Source organism: Electrophorus electricus, chromosome 14 (assembly GCF_041902795.1).
Source record: "Electrophorus electricus isolate QZ-2024a chromosome 14, ASM4190279v1, whole genome shotgun sequence".
Classification (NCBI taxonomy): domain Eukaryota; kingdom Metazoa; phylum Chordata; class Actinopteri; order Gymnotiformes; family Gymnotidae; genus Electrophorus; species Electrophorus electricus.
Genome location: NC_137510.1, coordinates 10387247 through 10404002, shown reverse-complemented (window position 1 = coordinate 10404002; position 16756 = coordinate 10387247). Strand labels below are relative to the sequence as shown.

The window sequence follows — 16756 nt, the reverse complement described above, 5'->3', positions numbered from 1 at the left end:
AAAAACAATCAAGGGAAATCTTAACGTTTCAGCATATAAAAACATTTGACAATTGTATGCAGTTTCGGAAAGGCCCTTTTCTGTTCCAGCATGACTGTGCACCAGTGTACAAAGTAAGGTTCAGGTCTATAAAGTCAAGATCGGGTAGGTTTGGTGTGGAAGAACCAGACTGGCCCGCACAGAGTCCTGACCTCAACCCCAACCCTACTTTTCTTTGTTTCGGGGGCGGGCGGGCTGCAGTAATATATTGTATTAGTAATCCGGTATTCAATCAATTACTCCATCAATGAATCGAGTAATCAGAAATATTTTTTATTTACAAAGAGAATACAAGACCTGCATCTTAAAAATTAAAAACTGGTTTCTGTTTTAGACAAGTCAACATTTTTATTGCTTCAATTGCATTGTCAAAAATACACTAAATTAGGTTAAGTGCCATATTACATTCTGGGTTTTAAATAAAACATTTTCTGGAATGCAAAAACAAAAGTAAAAAATCTATTGAAATCAATTGAAAGTTATTTTTAAAAGGGAGCCATGATATTTTTTTACTTGACCTTTTTATTTTTCAAGACATGCAGGACATCTGTTTGTGAATGGAAGAATCATTGCTAAGTGATTGTTGATATTAACGGCAAACAAAACAGTTAGGTTTACAAACATCAAAAATTTAAACCAGGTAAAACTAATTTGTAAAAGTAATTTGCTACTTGCTACTTTCCTTAGCACTCAGGGGGCCTCAGCATGTGAGTTTTTGAAAACTGTAGCAAAAACTGCTCTGTGTTCTGAGAAGTTATTACCTCCCCAGGAGTACAAAAGGTAATTCCCAAACAGTTATTTGTTCATTCACTTAATTCATTCGTTGGAAATACAGCTGCATGCAACACAACTTGGACCAGTCCATTTAGCATAATGCCTTCTGCATAGATTTTTTTTTAAAAATTTAAAATTCCACATCCCTGCCAATAAACATGATGAGAAGTCACTCTGGTACAATTCAACAATCTCACATAGTTAGCGAACAAGCTACTTTGCCAAATAACCTTGTCTAAAATAGCAGCAGAATGACTATCACCCTGCTGTGTGCACCTCTCCTGTCTCTACAATGATCACCCAAGGATGATGGTACGGACTGTTCCATGGCTAGACTCGATGTCCGCGTTAAAGTAAACGTATTCCTCTATTGCCTTCATTAGAACACGCTCAACCTTACAGCTATGAAGATACTGGATTCTGGGAGCTTATTCATAGCCTCTCTACCTCTTGCTAATGATTTCAAGAAAATATGCAAAAATACTTCAGAAAGTCACTTTTAGCTTCTTCATATTATCCCCCCACCTTTCCACAGTAGATTTTATACAGTAATAAAATGTTGCATTAATGATTTTTAGCAATAGAGTTACTTGAGTTTCTCAAGGAACTGTTTCAGCCCTAAGATAGAAATGGAGATTGCGAGCCAGACCCTCTCGTCCATCACCAGTGTCTGACCTCACAATCAACGCACTTCTGGATGAATGGTGTACATACTCACATAATGCTCTCTACCATAGGGACTATATTATTAAACAAATCTACAAATAGGATAAATTAATGCATTACAATTATATCTCAGAAGTTACGAGTTTGCTTGTGGACCAGATATGCTACAGTTTAAAAGGCATACTTCAATTGTTTCTAAAATATCCTTATGCAAACTTTGTTTTCATTGTTACCACAGATCACACCTTCATTTCAAAGTTCCAGTTTTGTTGATGGCTAGTAACATCATATTGGACAGGTGCTTTGAGTAATTTGCACTTAATTTCAATCAATATTCAGGGTTTTGCCCCCTTACAAACAGACTTTTATACACAAGGAACAGTCATGTGTATGTGAGCCTAGTTTCCTCAATTAGATATGGCGAAAGCCAAATGCCAACAGCCATCATCATCTTACACCTGTGATATGAACACACGCTGAAGCTTTAGAAGAGTACACCACCACCAGGCTCCTGCTGTGATCTAAGCCTAACCAACTCAGGCCAAGCACAGAGATCAGATAAGAGATGGGTAGACAGACACCATGACACAGCATCATTAAGTGGATCACAGGAGATTACTAAAATGAATAAGCCTTGCTCTGTTCTGTGTTCTCTGTGAGGTATTTTGGACAGATGATTCATTAGCACGCTGAAAATAAAGCTCAGGGTTGACCGTGTGTGACCATATATATTACATCTGACACTCACTCACAAGCACCCTGTACGCCACTAAAACCAAACCCAAAAAGTGTTTGATGCTGCCCTTCTGCCCGATAACCCCCAACCCCCACCACTGTCCTTGTACCACATTGCTCTGCACTTACAAACTACAGAGTAGCTAATTAACAAGCAAATAAATCATTGCCATTAAGAACAAATGAGCTGTTTGGGAAGCACCAGAGGAGTTCGAGTGCATTAAATTGAAGCAGTACCCTGAGGAGAACAAACTGCTTTTGTGCTCATGTAGCTCATTTAAACAAAAAGAGTTCTACTTACAAAGCAGTGGCAACCCTGTCCTCCACTACCTCCAAATATACACATACACACACCCTCCTGCAAGTCTTACGCTACACCACAGTCAGTTAATATCTGCCATGGTCATCAGTGTAAACTGAGAACACTGGGCAGAGGTGCTAGCCCTGAGATTACAGGGCACTCACCACAGAAAACACCACACACAGCAGGTCAGAAAAGGTGACCAGAGGCAGCTTTTTAATCATTTGTTTCAAAAGCACTGAATCTGTGGTATGTCAGACGGCACTCTCGTGTGCAGAATACAGAGATATCTTTGTGCTAGCTTCACCTAGTGGCTTGCCCTCATTAGACAGCTTCTGAAGTGTGTGCGGAATCGTGTGCCTTGCCTATTTGCCTAGGAGGCTTTCCAAAGCTGAAAGCTAGCTAGGTAACAATAGACTGTACATGCAGAGCATACACCACGGACCAACACGCATGCACACACAGATACAAGCAATATCCTAGTATTTTGCTAATACTGCAATTTATTACATTTAAACCATATCAAGTCAGAACAAATAACAGCAAATTGATGTCATGGATATCAGAGAACTGATAACTTGGAATATAACCTATGCCTCCAATCAATGAGTCATTAAGCACTACTTGAAATTCTCCTCCCATAGAATTTATTTGAAACATTGAGCTCTATGGTCTACATTCACCCCATTAGGACAGGCGTGAACAACTTTGATCCTGAAGTTCCGCAAACCAGCAGTGATTAGCTAAAACTCTGATTAGCTCCTCCACTGCCTCCAATTTATCACTTGAACTTGGACATCAGCAGATTTGAATGAAGTGTGTTTTGTGGGACTTAAAGCTACAGGCCCTCTGACAATCAAAAGGAGATCGCAAGAGAGAACTGAACTGCTGTCCATTTCCAAGGGTCCTCAAGAAAGATTATTAAAACGAAATAGATGAACCACATGCACTGAATCAGAGAATACACCACACACTGCTCCATCCTGCCAATAGCCTAGTCCGTTTCCTTTTTTGTGACTCAGCTTCGTCCCCATTTTGGAGAAGTTGGACTGTGTTATTCTGAATCAAAACCATGCAGTATACAGGATATATTAGAGTCAGATCATCTTCTGTTGGTCATGTTGAATGCCACCAGCAGATTCACTCTCCTTGGTTCCCTCGTAAAATGATACCAGCCTGAAGTGCTGTTGCGAAACTCCAGACTGCAGGACTCAGAGACTGGTTGGGGAAGACCCTTGGCATATGAAGATGACGGTCTTTCATGCTGATCAGCACAGCTGCATATGTACAGAGCTTCTGAGTGCATTAATTCAGTGCTTAGGTAATGTGTGGACCCTGGGAAGTCCAAACACAGAGCCCAGTGTAATGCTGAAATTCAGACAGGTGCCACTCAACAGCATCCAAATGTGTTTCCCAAAGCTTATGATGAGGTTTCACGATGTTGACATCAGGGCTTACACGGTTTGTTAAATCAATGTCCAAAAGTCGCCCAGTTGAATTCAAGTGTGCGCACACACACACAAATCAATCTGGAATTTGAGCACTCATTTGAGGAGAGAGACACCACCAATTATAGTGGGAAGCCACCGCTGCCCTTCAGCAAGCTACAGCCTGATTAAGCTACATTGTTGGTGTCTACTGTGCGCATCAGCAGCCTTTCCTCTGCATGCCATGCACACTTCTGCAGACACTGCACAGATCTCCTGAAAGATGTGGGAAAAATACTCATTTGATGAATCCAATTGCTTCAATTGTTTTCCACTTCTATCCATTTTAACAGCAGCAAAAAATGTCACGCATACTGCACAACCAGTCAGCCCATCGCATATATTATCAGCACTATGTAAGAAGGCTAAAGAAAATCTTTTTGCTTTGCAGAGGAGTGCATTATAAAGACTTTTTTTTCCCCCATTTCCTCATGCAAGTTTCAATCCTATTGCACATGGGCAAGGTGTTGCTTGTTGTTTAAAGTGCTAAGAGAGAAGCAGTAAAGGTGCATGCATCTCAGTGCATATGGGCGGTTAATGTCAAAGTTCAGTGAGCTAGAGACACATTACACTAATACATGCAATGACAGTTCCTGTTTCAGTTGAAAAAGTTAACATATGCTTTAAATAACAAATGCTGACTAGAACAAAAAAAAAAAAAAGGGGGGGGGGGGGGGGAAATACACCCTCCCCCGCCCCCTCCCAAACCACCCAGGGAAATCATATGTAAAGCACATACTTTTCCTGGGTTATAACATTCACTTATTTTTGTAGGCACTTCTAAAATTACATTTAAATGGGTAAAACTACATAAACGTGTAAATATGTGAAATGCTTACTATTAAACTACCACAATTAAAAGTCTTCAAATGCATGTTTAAGTAGAAGTATATATTAAACATATCAAAATGTATATTTGATTATAATGTAAAGTACTTGCACTTCAGTGTCCTATAAAACACGGGAGGTATTTCCCACTTAACCAAGTCGAGTTTGTCTAATAAGAGAAGTACGATGCGTTTCTACTGGACAACACTCACTTTAGATAATAATAAATCAGAATAAGTCGAAACAACTACAAATTGGGTGGTGCTCTCTAGTCTAGGAACGATACGAAAGACAGAAACATTTACGAGATCCAGTGCCGTTACTCAAACATCTTACCGTAACCAGTTTCGTCACAGCGTTGGAGGGCACAACCGACAAGGCGGACAGAGGGAGATCACCAAACAGTAGTCCATAAGCAACGCAATCAGTCCAAATAGGGGGGATTTATGAGCTCTGCGCGAACTCCATTTAAAGTATTGGTTTACGGCGTAGCTTAATATTGGTTTTCGATCATTCAGCAGGGTTCCTTCAGCCAACAGAATTGCCTAGCCAGCCAGCTAACTCACCGCTCACAAATGGATTTCACTTAGGCCTACTGTTTCCAGACATTTATGCATGTAAATGATTTCTACAGGGCATCTGAACTAAACGTGTGTTACAATAACAAAACACTTAAGGTGTATTTGTTAGCCACTTAGGTTTAATGGTTAGTTAATTAGGACCCGCTCTATTTTAGCCCTCCATGTCGAAGTCTTAATTGGTCAGGTAGGTTAGCTTAGCTATCCAGCTATGCTAACTAGAAAAGTTAGTCACAATAACATTAAAAATGCTTTGGCTAGCGTTGCCCAGTTTTATGTTGTTGTAGGTGGATAAACATCTTTAAATGCTTTAAAGTGTTAGGTGTTGTAAGTTAAATTGTTAAAGCTAGCGGAATAACACTACCAGACAGCTAGAAACACTGGTACCCGGTTACTGTAGGTAGCTAACCTCGCTAGCTAGCTAAATTGCCGGTAGCATTGGAATATGTATCCTAGCAACGAAGGGTGAGAGGATTACAGGTTAACACCTTTGAATCAGAGAACGACTAACTAACGCTAGATATCCAAGCAGTGAGGTAGTTAGGATACATGTAGGGTGACCGATAACGGTAGGTGGATAGCGAACTAACTATATTTACACGAACGAGTTCAGCTATTAGCTAACTATATATCCTAGGGGAAGCAAATAGCTTACGTGCTACCTTAGCTAGGTTAGCTAATCTAGGTAGGTTAGCCATCCAAATCTGTCTGGCTTTGTTGAATTAACTTGCACATCCCACTGCAGACAATTTAGTTTGAAGTTAGCTGGTTCTGAATAACTGGCTATATTATATATTATTTGCTGCTACTCGCTAAAAGCTAAAAAAAGTCAAGTTGGTCATGGGTATCTACTTAATTGGCATTCATCGTGTGTCTCTATCTTACCTAGCTATCCAACACAACCAGACACATATGCGACATTTTATTTTCCTCATGCTCTACGCTGGACAATAAACGACAGCGTTCGTTAGTTAAGATAGCTACGGGGCTACAGCGTTTTCACACGGCAAAGTGTGTACAAGTAAATATCGGCAAGGCCTAGGCTACCGACCGCCATTTTTACTGAAGCAGCAGTAGCAAAGACGCCAGCTAGCAGTTGCCTTGCTCAAATTCATCCGGATCGGCTATCCCAGGTAACTAGCTGGCTTTTCTGAAGCCACCGAACATAGTCAGCGTTACCGTCGATGATTTTCCTAAATCACACCAGCTAGTTCGTATACTCCGGATACAGCTGTGGTGGACGGGTTACGAAAAGATTCCCAGCGCGACCTGCAAACGAATTAAGACGTCAAAATCGGTGATTTTCAAAACTTACCGAGTCAGCTACCCCTCGCCAAAGTTCGCAGTGGGTTTTTTTTTTTTCTTTTTCTTTTTTTTTTATGTCCCCCCGATGTGCCGCTTGTGTGTTCACCTAGGCAGATTGGACTCTGCCGAGAGCCATTTCTCAGTCCACTGACAGCTTCACGCCGCAGCGAAACAGGACGCCTGACGCGTCTTACGTCATGAATGGAGCGCGTTATCGCGTCTTACGTCATGAATGGAGCGCGTTATCGCGTCTCACGCGTCTTACGTCATGAATGCAACGCTTATCGCGTCTCACGCGTCTATCTAAGACGTTTCCCTAGCTAAACTTGTCATTAATATGTGACTAAAATGTTAGCTTATTTCAATAAACGCATTAATAAATATGCCGTCCTGATTTTTTAAAGTCTGTGGTTCTTCATTGATTTAAACGAATTCCATTTGGAAATGTGTAATATTGGCGAGTAGCATAATCGGACGTGGCTATTTTAGCGGCCCTGGAAAAATGTTTCAGTTTAATGAACAACTGAGGAGATGTAGGTGTGATAAACGTCTCTAACTCATTAGAACAATAATAGAGATTTTGCAGTGACTGTGATGTTATTCTAAACTTTGAAATTCACTCAAAATATTTCAAAAAACGCATATACCTAGAAGTAAACAGTTTGACAAGGGAATTCTGACACTTGAATTCAAATGATGTCGTGTAGTGAAGATGAACGGATTTATTAGAGCTAAACCTACATAACGATAATCATGATTGTATTACTACATTTTGTATTGCATTGCAGTAATTTCTATATTAAAGAACTCAAAATGCTTGGCACTTTAAAAAGGTGTTTCTAACAAATTGTTTATAATGAAGTATTGTGTGTATTTAGTAGTAGTGCAGTGTATAAAACAATTGAAGTTTTAAAAGTCATAGATAATTAAACTTTATAAGCACCCAAGATCCTCCTGACTGCACAGCTCCTCTTCAATTGTATTGGGACTGACATGCCTAAATGGATGGACTGATGACTACATTTACATTTATGGCATTTAGTAGACGATCGTATCCAGAACGACTTATAAAAGTAACAAACTAACTAGATAAAATATACCAACCTGCATGTATACACCAACTCTTTCTTTAGTCCTACTATTTATAAACTTTTTGAAATAGTGAAGGCATCAAGATTAGGAAATACATGCAATTATGGAGCTTTTAAAAAAAATCAAATTCTTTAGGGGCTGACTCTGGGCATAGGTTAGATTACAGTGCCAATTTTGAATTTCCATTGTGAATTCTTTAGTCTTGCCCTGGGTTTAATCTGGGATTGGGAAACGGGCCCTTTGCTTTGATACCAGCTTTGCACACTCGGCATCCCCTCAAACAGGTTCATGAAGTAGCCAGCCAGAATGCTCTTAAAAGCTCATACAGTTCCTTAAAGTTTAGCATATGCAGAGCACTTGTCTGAGAAAATAAAGTTCCAAATGAAAACTATTTAGGCTATTGCTAGATGTATTTAAAAATATTGTTCTCATTTACATTTTTCTTTGTGCATAAATTCATAAATAAGATAGAACTGGACCTGTCCTAGTCACCACAGTTATATAAGCTTGTTGAACTTCCCATTCCAAAATCATGGGCATTAATAATCAGTTGACATCTGCCAAACCCAGATTAGCCCATCAGCCTGCTAGATAGTCAAGTATGATTTTCCACTTCAGAGAACTGTTATAAAACTGTCCCAGAGTCCAGTGGCAGCACAATTTACAACACTCCTGCTGGACATTGTGCAAAGTGTAGGCTTGTGTGCAGCAGATTGATTTTAAACAATGGGTGTGGTTGAAACACCTGAACTCAATAATTAAGATGAATGTCCTCGTAACTTTGGCCATATATTGCACTTGCAACATAAATAAAGCCTATTATATGATCATGACCAGCAGATGACGCCACATCACCTTATTTCTCTGAGGCACACAAATTCTTAAATTGCCCCTAAAAAACAACCCACACAATCAACATGTGGTGCATGCTTATATTAATAGTAACTGTGTTCCTTGCAGGCCTTGTAGGTGCGCTTCAAGAACATGTCAATGAGTATTCCATTCCAAGTGAAGTAGTAATTTATCCTTTTTTTTTCCTGAAAGCTCTGCAGAATGTTGTTTCTGACTTATTTCAGACTTGGATAATCCTATAAGGGTTTCTTATACAAAGCTGTCAAAAACATAAAAACTCCAAGGAGCAAGAACATATTTATACTCATTAATAACTTGTTGGCCTTTTCAATTTAACTTCATAGTACTTTTAGTTTTTCACTGTATTCACTGTATGTATAATTTTTCCTTGTTTTAATTTATTTCGTGTCTTAATTTTTAACTTAATTTTTAGCCTTTCTGAGGTGCTAGATCTCAGGATTATCTATGATTTTATTTCTCTTTTTGTTCTTTTCAGTCCATTTTATTTATTATCATATTTCTGTTTTATTTCTATTATCCTATATCTGTTTCTTTGTAAGCTCTTATCTGTAAAGCTCTTTAAGTGACTGCAGTATATGAAAGGTGCTATATAAATAAATTTGCTTTGCCTTCATTGTCATGTTCTGGGCATAACTGGGCCCTGTATATTTTATAAGGAATACTTTATTAGAAGAAGTCAGAAGGAACCACAAGCAAAACAAGGTAATGCTTTCTCTCTCTTGCTCTCTGTTGGTTTACAGATGCATAACATATGGAAGCAGTCTGTCTTCCACTCAAATGTTCAAGGGATAATAAATTACTTATATTGTTACCATAATGACCATTACCACTGGACATTCTGGACACAGCCATATGTTCTGTATACAACTCTACCCCTAACCATGACCCATGCAGAATTCTTTTCTGTTCCATGGATAATTCGAAGAAATTTAATTTTTTTGTCTTAGCAAATGAGACATGGTGCAATTCCCGATAAGTATTAGAATCAGAGGTTTTCACTATTGTGATATAAACCAGAAATGTGGTTTACTGTAAAATAAAAACAATCTTCTCTTTAGATACATATTTTTTTTATTGTCATTCACAATGATATATTATTCCAAAATATTACATATAGGATCATTGTTTATCAAAGTTTTATCTTCTCTTATTGGCCTTAATGCATTAATTTCCAACCAATTAAGAGAACCACTGACCATTTGTATAATTTTAGCATCTGTAGCTTCTTGTCCCAGTCAGTCAGTCTATTGTTCATCCTACTACAAAGTCGGATGTCAGGGATTTGCAGGCAAAGAATACTTCCACATGTCCTCACATGTTGCTGCTGTTCTCTCTGTTGGTCCATCACATCTGCAAATAAACTACTTTCTCCATTAATTTTTATATTGCCTGCGTTTATTTTGAAGTTCCTGAGGTAACCTGGTCAGCAAGGACCTGTTATCTAACATTTCAAATTCTTAAGAAATCTTTGTCCCATTTATGTCCCATTTTTATTCATTCTAAATGAATAGAATGGTTTCAGTGTTGAGGAAGGTACCTTTCCAGTTAAGAATGGGTGTGGACATACAGGCTTTCTTCAGATTCCTTAGTAAAGGTGTTGTTGAGCTTGAGTTTTCTTCAGTAAAGAGGATGTGTTTAAGGACCATGAGAGATTGTCTGTGATTTTAATTGCCGTGAACATGAAGCAATGCCCTGTTTCCACTGAACTACCACCAGAAAGGTGTAAGGCATGTGCATCTGTCTGAAGTCTGCAACCAACTCTTGTCTTGTCAACATCTGTACAGTGATTTCACACATTCCTGACACCTGGGGAGTGTTCAGATTGATGGAGCAGGATGTCTATAATTCAAGGACCCATTTGAAGAGCAAGCATTCTCACAGAAGACAACTCAGGACTTATAATTTATGCTTATGAATACTTTCATTAACAGGCCAAGAAACGGGCAGAATAGCAACTGGCTAATGGGCAGTAACTTTCCAAAATACACCTTTAAACTGCAAGAAGACACAATTAAAATATCTGAGACACATACACCACATCAGTTATAATCAACAACATTTAAACATAAAAGATTTACAGTCTGCAAGGAGGTGTACCTCATCATGGGATCTCTCTCTCTCTCTCTCTCTAAATATATATATATATATATACACCACACACACACACACACACACACACACACAGCACACAGAACACTCTAATTTAATTTTTTTGCCACTCGGTCAGACTGAGGGGCCATATTCTGACACAAAAGTGATGTTAATGCATTCCCTCCAAAGGATACTTAATGACATCTCCTAGTTTTTGACATGAGGAATTCACTCTAAAGCCACCAATACTTTAGCATAAATGCAAAATCTACAGTTTTTCCTTATGCAATTCCGTTTTGATTTCATTCATGTTGTAGTGAACATTATAGTTCTGCTTTAGTTATTGTATTTTTAAAACTCATTTTTATTTTTCAGTTAAACAAGTACATTTTTTTTCACTTTTCATTTTCATTTTATTTTAGCATTCTCTGTAATTTTCTTTTTATCATGAATGACACAACTTGATTGTCATGACTGACAAAACTAGTTTTCTTTATTCCAAATTACATCAAGGCATCATGACTTAAACTGTAACTTAAATTACTTAATTTACCCATAATACCCATCCGTACAATGCATCGGCTGAATGAAATGGGAATGTCTCCTTGTGAATGAAAATTGTTTAATTGTGAAGATGGCCTGCTGCGCTCTCAACTGTCTATGTCAATATGAAACAAGTTAGAGATGCAAATTCAGATCTGTCCAAATTCAGGCACTACTAGTTGGCTTTACTTTGAGGCTGTGTTTTTTCAAACCTGTGATGGTTTCATGTATTATTCAACTGCTTGGAGTACAGAAAACCTGGCAGGTTCTGCTTGCAGCCAGCAGAGTGAGTGTATCTGGAAGCATTGTCCACAGACAGTGAAAGAAGCAGAGTTTCCACAGAATACATGGTTTATTTAGAGAAAAGTAACAAAACAAATGAAACTTTCTTAAATGCAGATGGATTAATGATGAATGAAAGTAAATGTTACTTATTATAAATGGTTATAAAAAACAATGAAATAGTCACATGAAAACACTATTTCCTGTGTTTATTAATTTATTAGTACATGAAGTGTAGCTAATTATTTATCAGTCTGATAACTTCATTTTTAATTGGAAATATGACACAGACAAACTAACGTTGAGTTATAACTCAAGAAAAAATCTCTGTTTGAAGTGTTTGCATAAAGTGCACTGTAAGAGTTTATGGTAATATGTTATTTTTTGCATGTAGTTTTGGTAACTGGATTTAGAGGTTAAGGCATAGATGTTCAGGAAATGTCAAGAGAAATGTTTGCTGTTCTGTCAAACAACTGCTTCAGTCTTAATAACTGATGTTCAGTATTTGTAAAATGCAGGTACTTTTTGTATTTAAACATTTAAAGTGTTTGGTACAGCATTCTGAATTACATAAACATGAAAGGCATGATGGTATTTTTTGGAAATAACTATTTGATTCAGGGCATAAGACATTGATCTACAAATTTACTGAAAAAATAGATAAAAACAATTTCCTATATGTTACATTAAGATTACACTGACACGCAAACCCTTTTTTGGAAGAGTAGAAACAGTCCCAGTAATCCGATATGCTTTTGATCATCGTTTCTTCAAAAGTTCTTCAAAAGGTTCTTCAAAAGATTGAAAAAAGAATAATTACACCATGTGTGTTATCTATGTATAAGCAAGAACTATTGGAAAAATAAATATCCAATTGATGGATCTAATAAATAAATGCAGTTTTTGTTTTGATTGTTTATATTTTTTGTTACTTTGTTTATAGTCACTCCCAGATATTACACCTGAAGAACAACCTCCAGACAATGACAAAGTACCAATCACCGGTCCAACCAATACAACAGTACAGACAAGATCTGAAAATGATCAGAGAAAAGAAGACCTGCTCCACTACTGCCCTTACAATCATAAAAACTGGTCATTTGGCTCTAAGTCCTGCTAAGTTAGAAAGACTTTGGCCAAATGCATCTTTTTAAAGCTGCTGTTATCCACATGAACATTTTAAGAAATACAAATTTGTGTATATATTTCAGATGATTTTTGTCTCTTTTTGCCTTTAGGGGTTTGTGAATTATCGCGCTTGTACGGTGTATGAGCTATTGGATGATCATTGTTTTAAGTTTTGATTATTTTCATTGTTTTTCATTGTCTTTATGATACTGGTGTTATTTGTTTCATGTGTCATGTTGGAAAACAGATTCCCCCTTTTGGGACAATAAAGATCTGAAGTGATGTGAACTGAACTTTATTTATTTTTAAAACCATTCTTTTTAGGCACCTCGGATATGTAGAACAACTTTTACACATCATTTAACTCTCAGAAACCCAAGCATTGATTTTGCTGATGGTACTTTTTACCACAACTATCTCAACTTTTATTGCACTGAACAATAAAAAGGCAAGTCTTTACTTTTCATACTTTGGACTGATTTTGGAAATATGCTGCAAAAAGCCAATGTTGAGTTTTTGAGGCAAAAAAGCCTGATTCCTCTGCCTCTGAGTTTGCATGTTTAATGCTCTAATGACTCAGTACCATAGAAATATGTATCAAAACAAGGATTTATTAATATTATTTAAATAAAGCTCATGCAATAAATAAAAACTGAAATATATGTTCTTGCATTCTAAGAAATACACTATTAATTAAAAATAAATCCATCCAAACACATTTCAAAATACAAACAATCAGAAACTGGATTGTCATTGTACCTATTTGACTAGATAAAAAATTTACAAATATTGAAATGAACATAGTAATATACTTAGTAAAAGTTAATAATGCATTATCTATACCTATACAAAAAACCCCAACTGATTCTTATAACTTGATTTTATAACAACGAAGCAACTTTTAAAACTGTTTTTTGAATGGTTTTCTTATGTGCCACCAATGACCACATGTTCTTCTGATCCAGTGGATTTACTTAAATCATTAATCAACATCGATTCCACAGTCATTTTTTGTTTAAACAGGACACTTTGTGCTGCATCAAACCTAAAATATAACTGTGATAAATTCAAGCATTAATACATTAAGTACCTCTTATTTTAATATTTGGTCTATTATCTTTTTCCACAGTACAAAAATACAAATTATTCACTCTACCCAGCATTTGTACTGTAATGCAGTCTTATTCAATATGTGTTATTTCAGTTAAATTACCTCACTGTACTGGTCTATTCATCTAGATCTGTGTGAATGAAGCTTCATATTTTGCTAATTTTTGAACATTGGGGAAACTGTGTATTGGGGAAACTGTGTCGTCTAATTTCATGAGGGACAAGAACTTTTGTTCTTTTCCCTATTATTATTATTATTATTATTATTATTATTATTATTATTATTATTATTATTATTATTATTTTAATCTATTATTATTTTCATCTATTATTATTAATAATGTAAATGTAATTATTATTCATTTCATTATTCTTATTATTCTTATTTGTCTTCTTCTACTTCTTCTTCTTCTACTTCTTCTTCTTATTATTATTATTAGTAGTAATGGTAGTAGTTGTAATGGTAGTAGTTGTAGTTGTAGTAGTTGTAGTTGTAATGGTAGTAGTTGTAGTTGTAGTAGTTGTAGTAGTAATGGTAGTAGTTGTTGTAGTTGTAGTAGTTGTAATGGTAGTAGTAGTAGTTGTAGTTGTAATGGTAGTAGCTCTAGTAGTAGTAGTTGTAGTAATAATGGTAGTAGCTGTAGTAGTGTTACTAATAGTTGTAATGGTAGTAGTTGTAGTTGTAGTAGTTGTAACTGTAATGGTAGTAGTTGTAGTAGTTGTAGTTGTAATGGTAGTAGTAGTTGTAGTTGTAATGGTAGTAGTTGTTGTAGTTGTAATGGTAGTAGTTGTAGTTGAAATGGTAGTAGTTGTAGTTGTAGTTGTAATGGTAGTAGTTGTAGTTGAAATGGTAGTCGTTGTAGTTGTAGCTGTTATGGTAGTAGTTGTAGTTGAAATGGTAGTAGTTGTAGTTGTAGTTGTAATGGTAGTAGTTGTTGTAGTTGAAATGGTAGTAGTTGTAGTTATAGTACTGTTGTTCGTTGTTGCTGCTGTTTAATAAAACGTGGTTAGTTTGCGAATGTTTATGTCTGAATAATGGATTGTAGGGATTGTCTGGTGGCAGTACGCTTTGTCCCCAGTGAGATTCTGTTATGGACAAAGATTAAATGAAGCTTGCTTGTACTTCTTCTTTTCTCTCTCTCTCTCTCTCTCTCTCTCTCTCTCTCTCTGTGTTTGTCTTTCTCTCCCTCTCTTTCTTTCTCTCTATCTTTCTCTTTCTTTGTCTTTCTCTCTAACACCATCAGGAGAAATCACATTCACATGGCTGAAAACAAAATTTATTTCAGTAAAAAAATTATTTCAATTATTAAAAACGTCAAATGTTGGGGAATGGAAATCCCAGGAGTTCATTTTAACAATGACAAAAACAAACAAAAATATTATACCATTGTCATGGAAGAGCACAACAATCTCGTGAGATGAATGAGGACAGGATTGTTTTTCTGTCCTGCTATGTCCAGACCATCTCTCTCAATCATCTCTCAATGCTGCACACTAATTCGCAGTCTGACATAAGTTCAGAGATGGTACAGATATGCAGAATGATGCTTCTTTCCCCCTGTCCAAGAGAATAATCAGATTGTCCCCAATCTTTGTGGCATGTTTCCCCACTGGATCATGATTTTATGAGACACAAGTGAACTTGATAAGACACTGTCATATGAAAGCCTACCATTGCTGGGAATTTCTCATACTGCACAACTTCACTTCTGGCAAACAAATTCCATAATTTGCCCTGATTCCAGAGATCTGTGGAAAAGACGATGACCATACTGATTTCTTTTCGCTTGTCTGAGGACAACAGAAGGACATTGCCGGAATGTAGAACATGCTTGAAACATCAATTCCTGTAATGGTTTTAAATGAAGGAAGGAAAATTCAGAGTAGGATTCTGTAGTGAAAAACAAAGAACTTTGATGGAGGGATACTGTATGAGTGGGAGACAACTGGGTCAAAGGGCAGTATGTAGTATGAGAGGACATACCATGGTTTCAGCGCTGCTGACATGTCCAATATGCAATAAGCCTGTCAATATGCTGGAAGAAGAAGAAGAAGATGAAGAAATAATCCACTATAGTAAGAGGTACTCCAGTGCCCTCATTTGGTAGATGGCAAAAGAAATAGTAGGAAGACTATGAAATGTTGGGGAATGTTGAAAACAGATCATTTAAATGGCAGTACACCTTTTCTCTCTCCACAGTGTGTTATACAAGGCAGGCATGTTGAAACGTCCTTTACCTGTGTCGAGGGACATGACACCATGTTCTTCATTTCCTGAGGGGAAGACAAATCCACAGTGTATAGCGACGTTCATCTCTGCCTCAAACAGCTTGATGGGTTCTCGTCAAATAACAGACTAAAGCGGTACGGAAGTCGAGAAAAATTAACTCGTGCACTAGCTTTGGAAAATAACCGGTTTATATTCGCCTTGAAGTGTAGACATAAAGTGTATACACAGAGTCTGTGTATGTACAATTCAACATCCCACCCATTTCCAGAGCTTATTTGGCTATTATATCGGCTTCTGCTACTACTGTTACAATGAAAAATAAAAAATAAATAAAAAAAATAAAAATAAAAATTATCTGCAACGTTTTGAAAGTCTTCGTGATGTCTAGCAGATTTCCGACAGGCACAAGAATATGTCATTCCGTCATTCCAATATTGTTAGAATTAATAATCCCTATTGAGGAATATTAGGCTACACAAGAGGTCGTTAGTAAAAGGGAGCGTTATCATTAAACGTAGACCTAGTTCACCCCAAAAAGAAACAAAGTTCCCTGTGCTGTGCGAAAATCCAATGAATTTGTTTTGCTAAATAGCACTCCTAACTAGAACTGTGGTGCTGATTACAGCAGTTTAGAAGATTTCCTAGAAAAAGCTGTGAATTGCCACATACTCGACCTAAAGAGTCATTGTTTTTC

General features: G+C 36.9%; 1 protein-coding gene across 3 annotated transcripts in view; it reads right to left on the bottom strand.

The window, feature by feature from the left end:
• wwp1 (WW domain containing E3 ubiquitin protein ligase 1) overlaps positions 1-6899 on the bottom strand; it is a 29161-nt gene extending 22262 nt beyond the window's left edge. For 2 of the 3 annotated variants that reach the window (XM_027013313.3, XM_027013312.3), the window contains exon 1: positions 6724-6899. The gene's annotated coding sequence lies outside the window, so the exon portion shown is untranslated. The remainder of the gene's footprint in view (positions 1-6723) is intronic. The other variant, XM_027013311.3, reaches the window with a different exon arrangement.
• Between the last annotated feature and the right edge of the window lie 9857 nt (positions 6900-16756).